This window comes from Mus caroli, chromosome 10, assembly GCF_900094665.2.
Source record: "Mus caroli chromosome 10, CAROLI_EIJ_v1.1, whole genome shotgun sequence".
Lineage (NCBI taxonomy): Eukaryota > Metazoa > Chordata > Mammalia > Rodentia > Muridae > Mus > Mus caroli.
The window spans coordinates 118,525,918-118,539,795 of record NC_034579.1 but is presented as its reverse complement, the minus strand read 5'-3'; the positions used below and the strand labels follow the sequence as shown (position 1 = coordinate 118,539,795).

At 43.4% G+C, this 13,878-nt stretch overlaps 1 pseudogene across 1 annotated transcript in view; it reads right to left on the bottom strand.

The window, feature by feature from the left end:
• Window positions 1-12,712: 12,712 nt before the first annotated feature.
• LOC110302769 overlaps window positions 12,713-13,878 on the bottom strand; it is an 18,937-nt pseudogene continuing 17,771 nt past the window's right edge. The window contains exon 2 of the transcript XR_003837833.1: window positions 12,713-12,815. The product of XR_003837833.1 is annotated as a eukaryotic initiation factor 4A-III pseudogene (transcript). The remainder of the gene's footprint in view (window positions 12,816-13,878) is intronic.

Below are 13,878 nucleotides of genomic sequence, written 5' to 3'. Positions count from 1 at the left end.
GCATTGGATAACCAATTAATATGCCCTTCTTTGAGGAAAACCCTCCTGTTAGAGAGGTGAGGGACTGTTGAAAAGAGACACCACATGTAGCAAAAGAGGGTGTTTATTCCTGTGCAAAGATTGACACCAAAGAAATAGCCATAGTGAATGGCATCTGGAGACGTATGCTTTGTCCACTTAATACCTTCTGTGAGTGGTACTGCAGGGAAGACAGTGAGGGAAATGCAAACAGTCCATTCCACTAACAGTGTGTGAGAGGAAGCCTCTTCATTGTAAGGTTGTGTCACAGAAAGGGGCTTTCCATGCAATGTCAGGTAATGGAGTTAAACAACAGAGGAGCACAGCTAGGGGGTGAGAGAGGAGCACAGCTAGGGGGTGAGAGGAGCACAGCTAGGGGGTGAGAGAGGAGCACAGCTAGGGGGTGAGAGAGGAGCACAGCTAGGGGGTGAGAGGAGCACAGCTAAGGGGTAAGAGGAGCACAGCTAGAGAGAGAGGGAGGAGCACAGCTAGGTGGTGAGAGGAGCACTGCTAGGGAAAGAGAGGAGCAGAGCTAGGGAGAGAGAGAGAGGAGCACAGCTAGGGAAAGAGGAGCATCTAGGGAGTAAGAGGAGCACAACTAGGGAGTGAGTGAGGAGCACAGCTAGGGAAAGAGGAGCATCTAGGGAGTGAGAGGAACACAACTAGAAAGTTAGTGAGGAGCACAACTAGGGAGAGAGAGGAGCACTGCTAGGGGGTGAGAGAGGAGCACAGCTAGGGGGTGAGAGAGGAGCACAACTATGGAGAGAGAGAGGAACACAGCGGGGGGAGAGAGAGGAGCACACCTAGGGAGTGAGGAGCACAGCTAGGGAATCAGGGAGGAGCATAGCAAGTAGAGGTTCCAATGGGGAAGACTAGAACCAATTTACAAAGTGTGGTAATGAGACGACAGCATAAAACTGACTTTGAATCCTGGTCAGCACAGGGACATGGAACAAAGGAGCTAGTGCTGATATGGAAAGGAGAAAGAAATATGTAAGTGGAATCTTTCTAAACATATATTTTATTCTTCATTTCTGTTTGTGTGCATGTGCATGTGTGTGCACATGTGTACATTTTTGTGCATGTGTATGCATTTGTGTATATGTGTACACATGTGCATGCATGTGAGTGCATTTGTGTACATTTACATGTGTATACATGTGCACAATCATGTGTGCATCAATGCCATGTATGTGAATGTACCTGTGGAGGTGAGAAGAGAGTATGGATTCTCTGAAGCTAGTGCTACGGGCTGTTGTGGGCTACCAGCTGCGGATGCTGGTAACCAAACTTGGGTCCTCTGGAAGTGCACTATGCGACCTTGACTGTTGAGACATCTCTTCAGCCCCTTTATAGAATCTTAATCTTATGCATCAACATTTCATCTGTTGTTTTCCAGAACCCATAGCTTTGCTGTTGTGAGTTTTAATCAGTTTTAGTTACCTGAAATTTGTCATCATGTCTTTCCCCATTATAAACACACAAGGAAGAGCGTAGAGTCGAGAACACGGATGGTGGAAGTGGGGGACTCGAGTCGCGGTTCTTAGTATCCCTCTGATGTTTGTCTCCTGTAACAGTATAGACAATCCCAGCGGATGCCAGGCTGTGTGGAAAGTCTCCTTTGGGGTTGGAGGCTTTATTTCTGCAGCTAAATGTCTCTCCGCTGTCAGCTCCCTTCAGAGTCTCTCAGCTAAGACAGCCAGCTCCCACTGTGCTTCTTTCCCGTGGGCTCTATGTACTGGTTCTTCGAATGTGAGACAAAACGTATTCCCAACACCTCACTGGGGACAACTCTACTGTGTCGTTCTGATTCAATGTCTTCTAGGGAGGACGGAATCTTCTCACTAGCTCCATCCACTGCCCAAGCATCACAAATGGGTGTTCATAGTACTGTAGTGTAAACGGTTTAATTTTCCGTAGACATTTTCCTGCCGTTGTTGTTTTATTCTAACATGCAACAGCAAATGTCACTCTCACAGGAAAAGTAAAAGAAACATTTGCTCTCTCTGTTCTCATCTTTCTTGTTCTCATCTGTTTGGAGTCAGTTGAGACTGAGCTGACTTCTCCCTCTGTCTGTCTGTCCCTCTGTCTGTCTCTGTCTCTCTGTGTGTCTCTGTCTGTCTCTGTCTCTCTGTGTGTCTCTGTCTCTCTCTGTCTGTCTCTGTCTGTATCTATCTGTCTCTGTCTGTCTCTGTCTCTCTCTCTCTCTTCCTGTCTCTCTCTGTCTCCGTGTCTTTTTGGGTGTCTGTCTCTCTGTCTCTGTGTCTTTCTGGATGTCTCTCTGTGTCTCTGTCTCTGTGTCTCTGTCTTTCTGGGTGTCTCTCTGTGTCTCCGTGTCTCTGTCTTTCTGGGTGTCTCTCTGTGTCTCTGTCTCCCCCCCCCCCCCCCACACACACACACCTTCTCCTTGCTCCCTGTTCTCGCTCTGGAAAGACTCTGCAGCTTCCCTTACTCGCACACTGCTCTTTGTTCAGTACCGCGGTTTGAACCTGGCTTTCTCTGCTCACTTGTTCATTCTTCACTATTCACCTTACCCTCTGCCTTCTTTATTCTTTCTCTGCTCATGTGTTTATTCTTTGGTCTTTCCTTTGTCTACATTTGTATCATAACTTCCTCTATGCCACAACACAGGATTTTCTCACTTTGTTTTAGAATTTGTACTTGTGCTGTTGGGAGCAACCTAGAGATGTTGGGAGCAACCTAGAGATGTTGGAAGCAACCTTGTTTGAATGTTAACTGCCTTGTCAGCCATAAGTGCTTACTTACAAAGCCTTGGCCTCTGTGGGAAAGTACTACCCCCAGTTAAGAACAAATAGCTATAGATCTTGTGGACAGGTACCTAGCAAACCATTCTGTTCTGTTCCTCCTGCTGAACTTTTTAGCTAGTGGATATCCTGCTTTTGGGAACAGGTGCATTCCCCCAGAAACAAAGCAGCCCCTCCCCCACCTCCCTTACCCAATACCCTGCTGCTGTGGGTATATAACCTGTGTGGGAATAATAAAAATTTGTCAGCTTGATCAGACCTCTTGACTTGCTGTCTGTTCTTTGCATTTCTTATCCCCCATTCTCTCCACAGGAGATCTCCAGACCCTGTTCGACTATCCCTTGGGTTGGGGCAATGTGCATCTTATCTATTCAAATCAGATAACTAAGTCTCAAGCAGAACCCAAGCTGACCCTGCTCTTTAGCCTCCAATATGCAACACTGAGTAGTAGCTATCTTTTAGTAAGCATTTACCAAGCACCAAGTACTAGAAGAAGCACAGTACTTGGTACTTTCTCATACTAAACCATTTTGGTTTATAAACTCTTCGTGGAACACATGCTATCATTATTCTGGTCTTCTGCCTTTAAAGGATTGGAACCTTAGAGACGTTGAGGAATTGTTTCAGATCCCAGACGGGAGGGTAGGAAGCTTCATCTCTATCACTGTCAAGCCTTAGTTCTGAACCTCTCTCCTCTGTGCTAGCCCTGTGTCCAAGAGGGCGCCGTGGGTCAGCTGACCTCAATCTAAATCACGAAGTATAAGATCGGTTTGTTAGAGCCCCACGGTAAGATGGAGTAGTCACCACCTGGGAGGTGCCGCTCCAGTCTTCCAGGGACAAGTCTAGCAGCACCACGTGAGCAAACAGCTGTGAGCAATACTCTGGCCGTCACGTGACTTCTCAGAATCTCTCCTTTGTAGCAAGGTTGGCCGAGAGTCATTCATTTGTTCTTGGCATTGCCTCGTGCATTTCAGTCATCACGAGGGGCAACAGAACATTAGTCATGGACCTCAGGGAGTTTTCGCAGCGGCACACAAAGGCTTCAGGGAGAGTGCAGTGCGCATGCTCTGCAGAGCTACAGTTTCCTTACGCGAATCCCCGGTATGTTCAGACATCGCATGTATAATTAAACTCAGCATCAGCACACTCAACACCACTTGCTGTATCTATCAAGAAGCGCTTGAACTCAACGATCTGAAAATAGTCTTCAGGAGGCATCATGTACCAAATAGCTGACATCTGCAGACCACTTGCAATCATGAGATCTGCAGTATTTCAGCCTGAAAACCATAGCTTGTCCGTCCGCTGCAAGGGCTGCCACCAGGACTGCAGGAAACAAAGACTTTGCTCTCACCAGAATGACCCTTTGTGTGCTTAATTTTCTATGTATTTGAGTTTAAAAAGTTAAATATGTGTCAAAGCCAAGGTAAGTGATATTCATGCTATCAGTTGATGGATAATTTGATTCTGCACTGAAACTACTATTGGTGTTCTTAAAACAGACGAAGGAGCCAGACATAGCTCACACTACATATCGGGTTTAATATACAAATTCTCCTTTTTATCCCCATTACCTTTGGGCTTACGTGGATATAAATAGTAGCACAACTTAAACATACTTCATTCCTGTTAGCCACCTGTGCTATGAAGGAGGGAAGCAACCCGTAAGGGTATATACAATCCTCCAGACGTCTTGGGTGGACATCGAGACATCCTTTGGGCCAGGACATCACTTCTTGTCAAGAACAAGAGCTGCAAGAAACTCACCAAGGAGCCAGTCTCTTGTTAGCCTCCAGGAAATAGCCTTAAATAAGTATTTTAGTGAGAAGGATGTTGGGTTGATACTCCTTTGTTTGATCTCTTACACTCTTACACTTCCTGGGTAAATGAGGTAAGAATTTTCAGGTGAATTTACCTTCCACAATCATGTCCTGTCATGTGACTCTCACAGTTCATTTATCTCAACATGATGCTGCCACAACAGAGACTGTTTATAATTTTGCCTTCCCATCGTTGATTGAGAGTGTCCTCTTTACAAGAGTGTCAGCATGACTTAATCCAACAATGTGAACCCATCTTGATGGTTAAGTTAAATGACACATTCATACCTTCAGAAGGCTGCCCTGCTTCTTGGTGTCATTTTGGCTCAGCTCTCTGCCTGGAAGCAGTAAACACCTGGTCTCTTGAGTCTCTCACCAAAATCAGCTCTGCTTTGGCTCGCATTCCTCACTGGAGATTTTGGTAACTGCTGCCGTAACTCTCTCGTTACCTGCCTCTTCTTGGCTAAGTTGTCATTTGGCATCCCTTTACATCACTAGCTCAAAATGTACTGATTTAGGGAAAAAAAATTCTTCAAAACGTTTTCTCTGGGATGGAGAAAATATTTGCCTAGGATGGAGCAGAAGTTTGGGTGTCTTTCCTTATCAGAGAATCAAGGGGATGATAGCTCTAAAATAATAGAATGCACCTTCTTGTAAGACAAGAAGTATTTTGACACTTTGAGATGATTGTATTGCAGGAAATGGTCTCTCTCTTTTCTGGAAGGGATTCTTTGGACTGTGTGGAGATTCGCCTGAATTTAAAAGACTAATGAGGAGCAGACGTCCAAGAACTCCACAGAGCTGGTGGCAAAATCTGACAAGTTGGCCAATGTGCACTCAAACCCTGAGACTTGGAGTCCTTTCTGGTTTTTCTAACTGAAAGCTTCAAAGAAGGAGAGTCTACATTGACTTCCTTCTGTTGACTTGAGTCTTTTCTCTTAATGGCAATGGGCGGCTACCAACTTCATCATGTTTCTCTCCTTTCCTTCCCCAAACAGAATCCTTGAACTGTCACTGCACACAGGCTACAAGGCCAAAGATGGTGTGCTACTTGCTGTCAGGGTATAACCTTATTAACTCCTGGTAACAGGAAAGGGCAATTTGTTGGTTTCTTAAAGATAAAGCTACTTTCCTTCCGAATTTGCTTTTTAAAGTAAGCCCAGAGGGCCAGAAGAATGAATGAAAATATGTAGCTTCAGGGAGTGGGGGTGGAGGGTGGGGAACCTCTATAAAATCTCAGAGACCTGGGATGTGAGAGGCTCCAAGAACTTAATGGGAATGACCTTAGCCGAAATGCCCATAATATACCTATGTACTTTTATGTTTTAGATATCAGATAAAATGAAGTTTAAAGTTGACAAAAATGAAGAAGATTAAGATTAACTTAGCATTTTAAGTAAAGTGAGGAGATGGAACCTGAAGAGACCACCTTCATTAGATAGACATGGCCCCCAGTTGAGGAATAATGTCACCAACCTACCTTCAAAATTGTTGACCCAGAATTGCTCCTGTCTAAAGGAAATGAAGGGACAAAAATGGAGCAGAGACTGAAGGGAAAGGCCATCTGGTGACCGGCCCAACTTGGGGGTCTATCCCATAGCGGGGAACCAAACTCTGACACTATTACTGGTGCTATGTTGCGCTTGCAGACAGGAGCATAGCACGGCTGTCCTCTCAGAGGCTCTACCAGCAGCTGACTGAAACAGATGCAGATACTCACAAACAAGGCTGGACTGAGCCAGGGCACCTCATGGAAGAGTTAGGGGAAGGACTGAAGGAGCTGAAGGGGATGACAACCTCAAAGGAAGAACAACAATATCAATCAGCCTGGACCCCTCAGAGATTCCAGAGACTAAGCCACCAACCAAAGAGTATGCTGGTCCATGGCCCCATGGCACATATGTAACAGAGGACTGCCTTGCCTGGCCTCAGTGGGAAAGGATATACTTAGTTCTATAGAAACTTGATGCACCAGGGTCACCAAAGAAGGGGGATGTGCAAGGGGTGTGTGAGTGGGTTGGGGAGCACTCTCTCAGAGGCAAAGGGTATGAGGGATAGGGTAAAGAACTCCAGGAGGGGAGAGAGGGAGAAGGGTCAGCATTTGGAATGTAAATAAATAAAATAATTTTTAAAAGTTCTNGTGTACAGAAATATGAGAATATGGTGCATGCTGTCTGTGGCTGGCAATGTAGCAGCTGATGACAGTAACCTGACAGACCACAGAGCAATGAGGTGGAAGGCAGAGAAACCAAGGATGGCCTTGTAGCAACAAGGATCTACCAGTCTTGTCAGCTGCTGCTGTGAAAACTGAGCTGCTTCTTGTATTTTGATGGCTTTCTGCCTAGGACTGATCTTAACATCTACACCCAACCCGTAGAGGACATAACGTCAGATGAGCTGACTCTTCTGAGGAAGAGCCTGTTATTTCTTCACATTGTGACATGAGGGGTGGTTATGACTGCTTCTAATCAAAGCTACACAGAGAGAGACTGAGACAGGAGGATTGTGAGGTTGGAGGCCAGCTTGTGCTATATTGTGAGACCCTGTCTCAGACAAAACAATACAAAAAAACATGGAGAAAAAAAAGACTACCCCCAAACCAAACTCATGCTGGTCACCCAGAGTTATAGATGTCCTGACATTCTTCACGGCCTTCCCAGGGCAACAAGCAGAGAGAACCACTTTGCTAGTCACAGTCAACTCCAAGCTTGGATATATATCCAAGGTGGGGGCTGGGGGAAACTGTATGGGATGGTGCGATAGCTCAGCAAGTAAAGACATTTTCAGCAAGTCCAATGACCTGAACTTGATCCACAAGACCCATAGGATGGAGAGGTACGACTCCTGTGAGCTGTCCTTCACCATCCCCACATTCACTGTGGCATACACCTGCCCCTCTAAACAAATACATGTAATTAAAATTTTTCCTATGTTTAAGAAGTGTCTATATCCTCATGTTTGTTGAAGTGATTATCCACAGTTGCCAAGATATACAATCAAAATAAATTTTCATCAATCTATGAAGAAAATACAGTACACATGTATACACAATAAAATGATATTTAGCCATGACAGATGAGGTCCTGCCACTTATGAAAGTATAAATAGAACTGAAAATCATCACGCTAAGTGAAATAAGCCAGGCGTAGAAAAGCAAATACTGGTTAATTACACTCATATGTGGAATCTGAGAACATTGACTTCATAGAATCAGGCAGTCACATGATGATTGTTACAAGAGGCTGGAAGGGTGGACAGGGATGGAGAAGTTTGATCAATGGGTATCAGATTGTGGTTAGGAGTAATAAGCTTAATCTATTGTCAGTAGGCTGGCTATAGTTAACAAAAAGCAACAATATTCCAACAAGTTAGAAACAGTAAATTTGGAGGTTACTTTCATAATTACATGATAATACTTGAAAGGATAGGTATTAACCCCATTTGATATTACACAATATTTACATGAATTTAAAATGCTATGTGATACACCATAACTACATACCTTTATGTTTTAAATATCAGATAAAATGAATCTTAAAGTTGACAAAAATGAAGAAGATTAAGATTAACTTAGCATTTTAAGTAAAGTGAGTGACTCTGGGTATCCAGTTTGTGAAGTCATTCTTCCTAAAGCCACACAGAGCTGCAAACCCATACTGAACTTGACTTAGTGGTATAAGTGGTAATACCAATAATTCCCTATGGTATGCCATCTTACATATGATAGAACAATGGAACTACAAATGGCATTAGCACTTTAGAGCTCAAAGTTTGTAGAGTAACAGGAAAAGAGGCACAGATTCCCACCAACTAGAATGGTTCAACTAACATTTTTTTTTTTAATTTTACATTCCTGCAGAAGAACTTTGAATTCAGTAGATACTATAGTTCAGGGTTTGAATTTTGGTGTTTTCCCCAAGCTAACGGCATGCTACATGATATTCTCACCCTGCTGGATGAAGCCACGGGATCACGAGGAGGGACGCTGACGTCATGTCGTGTGCTCCGCTGTCAAGCTTCGGCAGGGACAAGTAAGAGTAATGCACCACTGATTTACTTTTAGTTGACATGGCCGCCTGCAAACAGGGACTTGTGTCAGTATAAAATTAACATGAGAAGCCCTGTGGTGTTACATCTTAACTTCCAGTATCATTAGCAGGTCTAGACGTCAGGTCACAGAGTGTGCAAAGCATTGGCACACGGAAGCAGACTGTCGCCACCTGAAACCACTTGTGAGTCTCTGTGTGTCTCAAAGTGGAATAGCCATGCATTTTAGGTCTCTGATAGGACACATTTGGAGTATGCAGCACCATTGAAAATACCATTCTTACCAGAAACGCTGAGTCTAAACTTAATGATGATTCCAGAAGTTACTTTCACATCAAAAAAAAAAAAAATTTACAGGTGATGGAGAAGAAAGTGAGCCCATGAGAATCAACAAATCCTGAGCACTAAACGCTCTCCAGAGTCAGGGTGTCGCTCTTGTAACAAGTACATTATTAGAAGGAATTCAAAAAAAAAAAGAGATAAATGGGAGATGGATTTATTTAAAGCAGGTTTGAAGGATGCATCAATTAATTGTAAAGTGTGGATCTTGTTTTGATCCTATTTCAAGAGAATCAGCTGAAGAGACAATTTTAACAGAATTGATAAATTATGTTTGTGTATAATAGATGACATTGAAGGATTACTTGTTCTTTCTTTAAAAATTCTGATTGCATTAGAGTTATGCAAAAAAAAAATCCACCATATTTGTACTTGAAAAATTGAGGATTTAGGGGAAGAATAACACCGTATCTTTAAGTGCTTCAGTAAAGATGAAATGGGTCTCAGTAAAGCAAATTGACAATTGTTGGGTTGGGTTGATGGGCTTTTAAAATTTTACTGGTTGTCTTTATAAGTTAAAAATGTGCAATTCTTATGAATGCCATTAAATAGTGGCAGTGAAACATTTTAATGGTTACAGTTATAGACAATGTATTTCACCATATATGAATATAAATATAAAAGTCACTTGAAACTTGTTCATTGAGAAATAACCATTCTTGATAGATTTAGAATTTTCATAAACAAAGGCCAGCCAGATGGCTCAACAGATAAGAACACTAGCTGCCAGGCAAGCCTGACAACCTGAGTTCAATCTCCATAAAAAGATGGATGTGGTGTACATCTGTAATCCCAGCACTCGTACCACGATGATAGGATGTAGAGACAACACAGCCCCAACCCAGAAGCTCATGGGTGAACTAAGCTTGAGTGTGGCAGAAACAAGAGTGACCGTGCCTCACACAAGGTGAAGGGAGAAAGCTGATGCCAAAAATTTATCCTCTGATCTCCATAGGCACACCATGTTTGCCCTACCCTATATCTGATCCCCATAAGCACACCATGGCATTATGTGCCTTACTCCCATATAGTATACATCCATATACATAATATAAACACATACAATGAAATAATAAAAATACTTTCATAAACAGAATAAGGCAGAAAACAAAGTTTGTAGCTCCTAGCATTCACTCAGGGTTAACACACAAGCACACTATGGAATTATCCCCTTGAAAAGAACCATTTAAAGGCTTATCTATCCTTGTGAATTCCTTTCCTGTGTGTGGCATATAATAGTTTCTACCATGTGATCTCTTTCTGTTTTGAACTTGAGGTATCAACTCCAGAAAATAGCTATATGCAGAGGCCACGCTCTAGGACAACCATGATAGGAAGGTGAGGTCCCAGGGGTGACAGGTGAGATATGACACGAAAGTGAAACCAAAGTGCATGAAATAGATGGTATCTGCACCTCACAGGCACTGGAGAGGACAGGAGCATGCAGGAGATCACCATGAAAGTAAGGGGGGACAGGAGCTTCCCCAGTGGGAACGCTGGGCTGTGGAGAGTCAGGAAAGACCCATGAAGCCAAGCCTTTATGGACATGGATGTCCATGGTGTTATACCCCAGGCTTTGCCATGGAGCTGTGGAATAGAAAGGCAAGCACAAAGGAGAACTGCTTTATTGCTCCACTGTGGACTATGAGGTTCTCCTGTGGTCAGGAGCAGCAGAGCGTGTGAGGTTTGGGTTATAAGATGTCGGAACAGTAGCTATCGCACAGACAAGCAAAGTAGGCAGGCATGACAGGCTTCAAACTTCTCATGCGGGATCTTGTGGTTCAGCAGTTTCCTCTTGTAAACAAATCTTGTGTCTTAGAAGAAAGCTCTTCGAGATGTTGGATATTCTAAGAGGAGGTGAAATATTCTATCCTTTGGGGAAGTTCCTTGAGCTCAGATTTGCTATGTTTGTGCTGAATTTTGAGGGGGCTCAAGTTTGGGGTGAAGTAACAGTGAAATGATATCCAAGGTGAGATTGAATATATTCAATGATATTCAAGTCAGATTGCATGAAGTCGACTTGTCTGTTTGGCCCTTTGGTTCAGTGAGGTGATAACCAGTGGAAAGGAGATTGTGGAGCCCTTAGAGAGGCAAACCTGAAAGGTAGATAGCTGGCTAGATCCAACTCCACACAAAACAAGGTCTGCAAAACTAGCATTTTAGAACAGAGTCGGGAGTTCAAAGATATGCTCTTACCTTTTCAGGGCATTCTCGTGTGTGTGTGTGTGTGTGTGTCTGGGTGTATATGTCTGAGTGTCTGTGTATCTGTGTCTGTGGGTATATGTCTGTGTGTCTGTGTAGGTGTCTGTGTGTGTGCCTGTGTGTGTGTGTATCTATGTTTCTATGTGTCTGAGTGTCTATGTCTGTGTGTCTGTGTGTGTCTGTGTATATATGTCTGAGTGTGTTTGTGTGTCTGTGTATGTCTCTGTGTATATGTCTGTGTGTCTGTGTATGTGTCTGTGTGTGTGCCTATGTGTGTGTGCATGTCTGTGTATCTTTGTGTGTCTGTGTGTCTCTGTGCGTCTGTGTGCCTGTGTGTCTGTGAGTCTGTGTCTCTCTGTGTGTATCTATGTGTCTGTGTGTGTGTGTCTGTGAGTCTCTGTGTGTGTATGTGTGTGTGTCTCTGTATGTCTCTTTATATGTGTCTGTATGTCTGTGTGTGTGTGCATATGTTTATGTATATATTTATATACTATGTAAACTCAACTTTATACGTTATATATGAAATTTATATATATATGAGTTTATAAACACAGAGACACACAGACATACATACATACAGACAGACAGGCACACACACATACACACACACCCCTCTGCTTATACCCTGGCCACAGTCATCAATACTCAATAGAGCAGACAATATCCTAAAATAACCTGTAAGGATTGATACATGCAAACCCTACCTGTTGCTAGGAGACTCAGGCCCTTTCATCTTCTGACATTCACTGCCAAATTGGAAGCAGGAGGGAGACCCATGCGTAAAACAAGGCGGCAGCCGAAGAAGCAAATGGCTTCTATAGACATTTCACTGCGCGTTTGCATTTACAGGACAGCACATGATGTATCAACCACGTTGGTAACCTCCTCCATGCATAGAAGACTCACCAAGACATGGACTGGAAACAGCAGAGAAGCTTAATTTAAAAGATCTGCTGAAGTTTGTGTCATCGTTCCAAAGCAAAAGAAGCCCATGCTCACTCTTGCGCATGTGCAGCAGGACTTAAGCCGAGTTACATGAAAAGAGGTGCTTGCATATGTTCAGAAGCCTGGAAAAATGTCGTCCTTTACGTGTGCTGTCATTATATTTATCAGGCAAGGGCACGCTACATGAGTGTAGCTCTTAAATCACTCTTCGGGCTTGCCAGCTCGCTTCTGAACGCTACAGCATCCTGAAGTGGATCCCACAGTCCTTCTGCTTCCCACTTCCTGACACTGTAATTACTTTATATTTCTAATTAAAACCTCTCCACTTTTCTGTGCCACCTACAATTTCTGAATTGGAAGGCCTTGGTCAGCAGCTCTGTTGCAACGTCGTTGGTATTTACATTTGTGGAAGATACACAGGTTTGTCACGGCGATTTACATGTGACATGGACTTACACGTGGCACTAATAGTCCCTACTGCTGACAGCATTTGTGTAGAGCTTTCAGGGAAACTTCTGTGTGATACATCAGACCATCAGCATTAATTTGAGCACTGTAAGACAAGCGCTTGTCTTGTTACTGGAGGAAGGCATCCCATGATGAAGAAGCAGTAGACATGTCTTTCTGCAGTGCTTCACAGATAATATCACTGGTGTTGAAGCTCTGCCAGTAGCCAGACCTTTTTGGAGGAATAAGAAAACATGTCACCAGTATTTTTTTTTCCACACGAGTACATTCAACTACCTCTGAGCAGCATTTTTCTTCCTGTTTTCAGCTGTATGCTCTGAGCAGTGGTACTGTACCAAGAGAGGGCCATTTAAAAGGGCCCCTGAGACCAGGTCATTTATGTCAGCAAGGTGTTTTGTGAAATTAACACATAGTACTTGTCATGGGGCTATTGTAACAGAAATCTATTCCTCTGCAGTCGCCTCCTGAGACTACAAATCATTTTCCCTGCCTGGAGCCATGTTTTCTAGAAGAAAGCCAAGAGATGGCTTTAGGTTATTATGGAGGTGACATTGCTGGCAAACTTAAGCTGACATAAGATGGGTACAAATGCAGTCAGGCTCCTGTGATTTTTTTTTTAACTGACACATGCAATTGTTAAAAAGATACTATGACTTAAAAAAGTTAAAAAGCTCCAAGTCGTTAACTTTTCCATACTCTTTTACCTCAGACCTCATTTTGAAGAATGAGCTGTGGGGACGTTGGGTTTCTAAATTGTCCTTTCTTGTGGTTATAGTCACAGTGTCATGGGAGGACTCATTCCTCTGGGCTTGTGTCGAGCATCAACACTGTGAGCATCACTTAATCATCATAAGCTCCTTCATCTGTAAAGGGAAAAGATCGGACCTCCCCACCATCACGCAGTACCTACTGCAGTGACATGGCTTACATTATGGGAACTTTAGATCAGCTCATAGAATACACACAAAAGCACACATTGTTGTGATGCAAAAATAGGGATAATTGTGTTTGAAGGATTCCTCGTGCTTCAGGCCTCCTGCATATCTCACAAACAACCTCCTGAACACTTGGCTCAAGCACGTTATACTTCTAGCCACATAGGTTCACTTCTGTAATCTCAGCATGTCAAATCCTGATGCAGGAGGATGGCAAGCTTAAGGTTAACCTCAGCTACACAGTAAGACATTGTCTCCAAAGGAGGGGAGGGAAGGAGTAAAGGAAGGAAGAGAAGGAAGGAAGGAAGGAAGGAAGGAAGGAAGGAAGGAAGGAAGGGG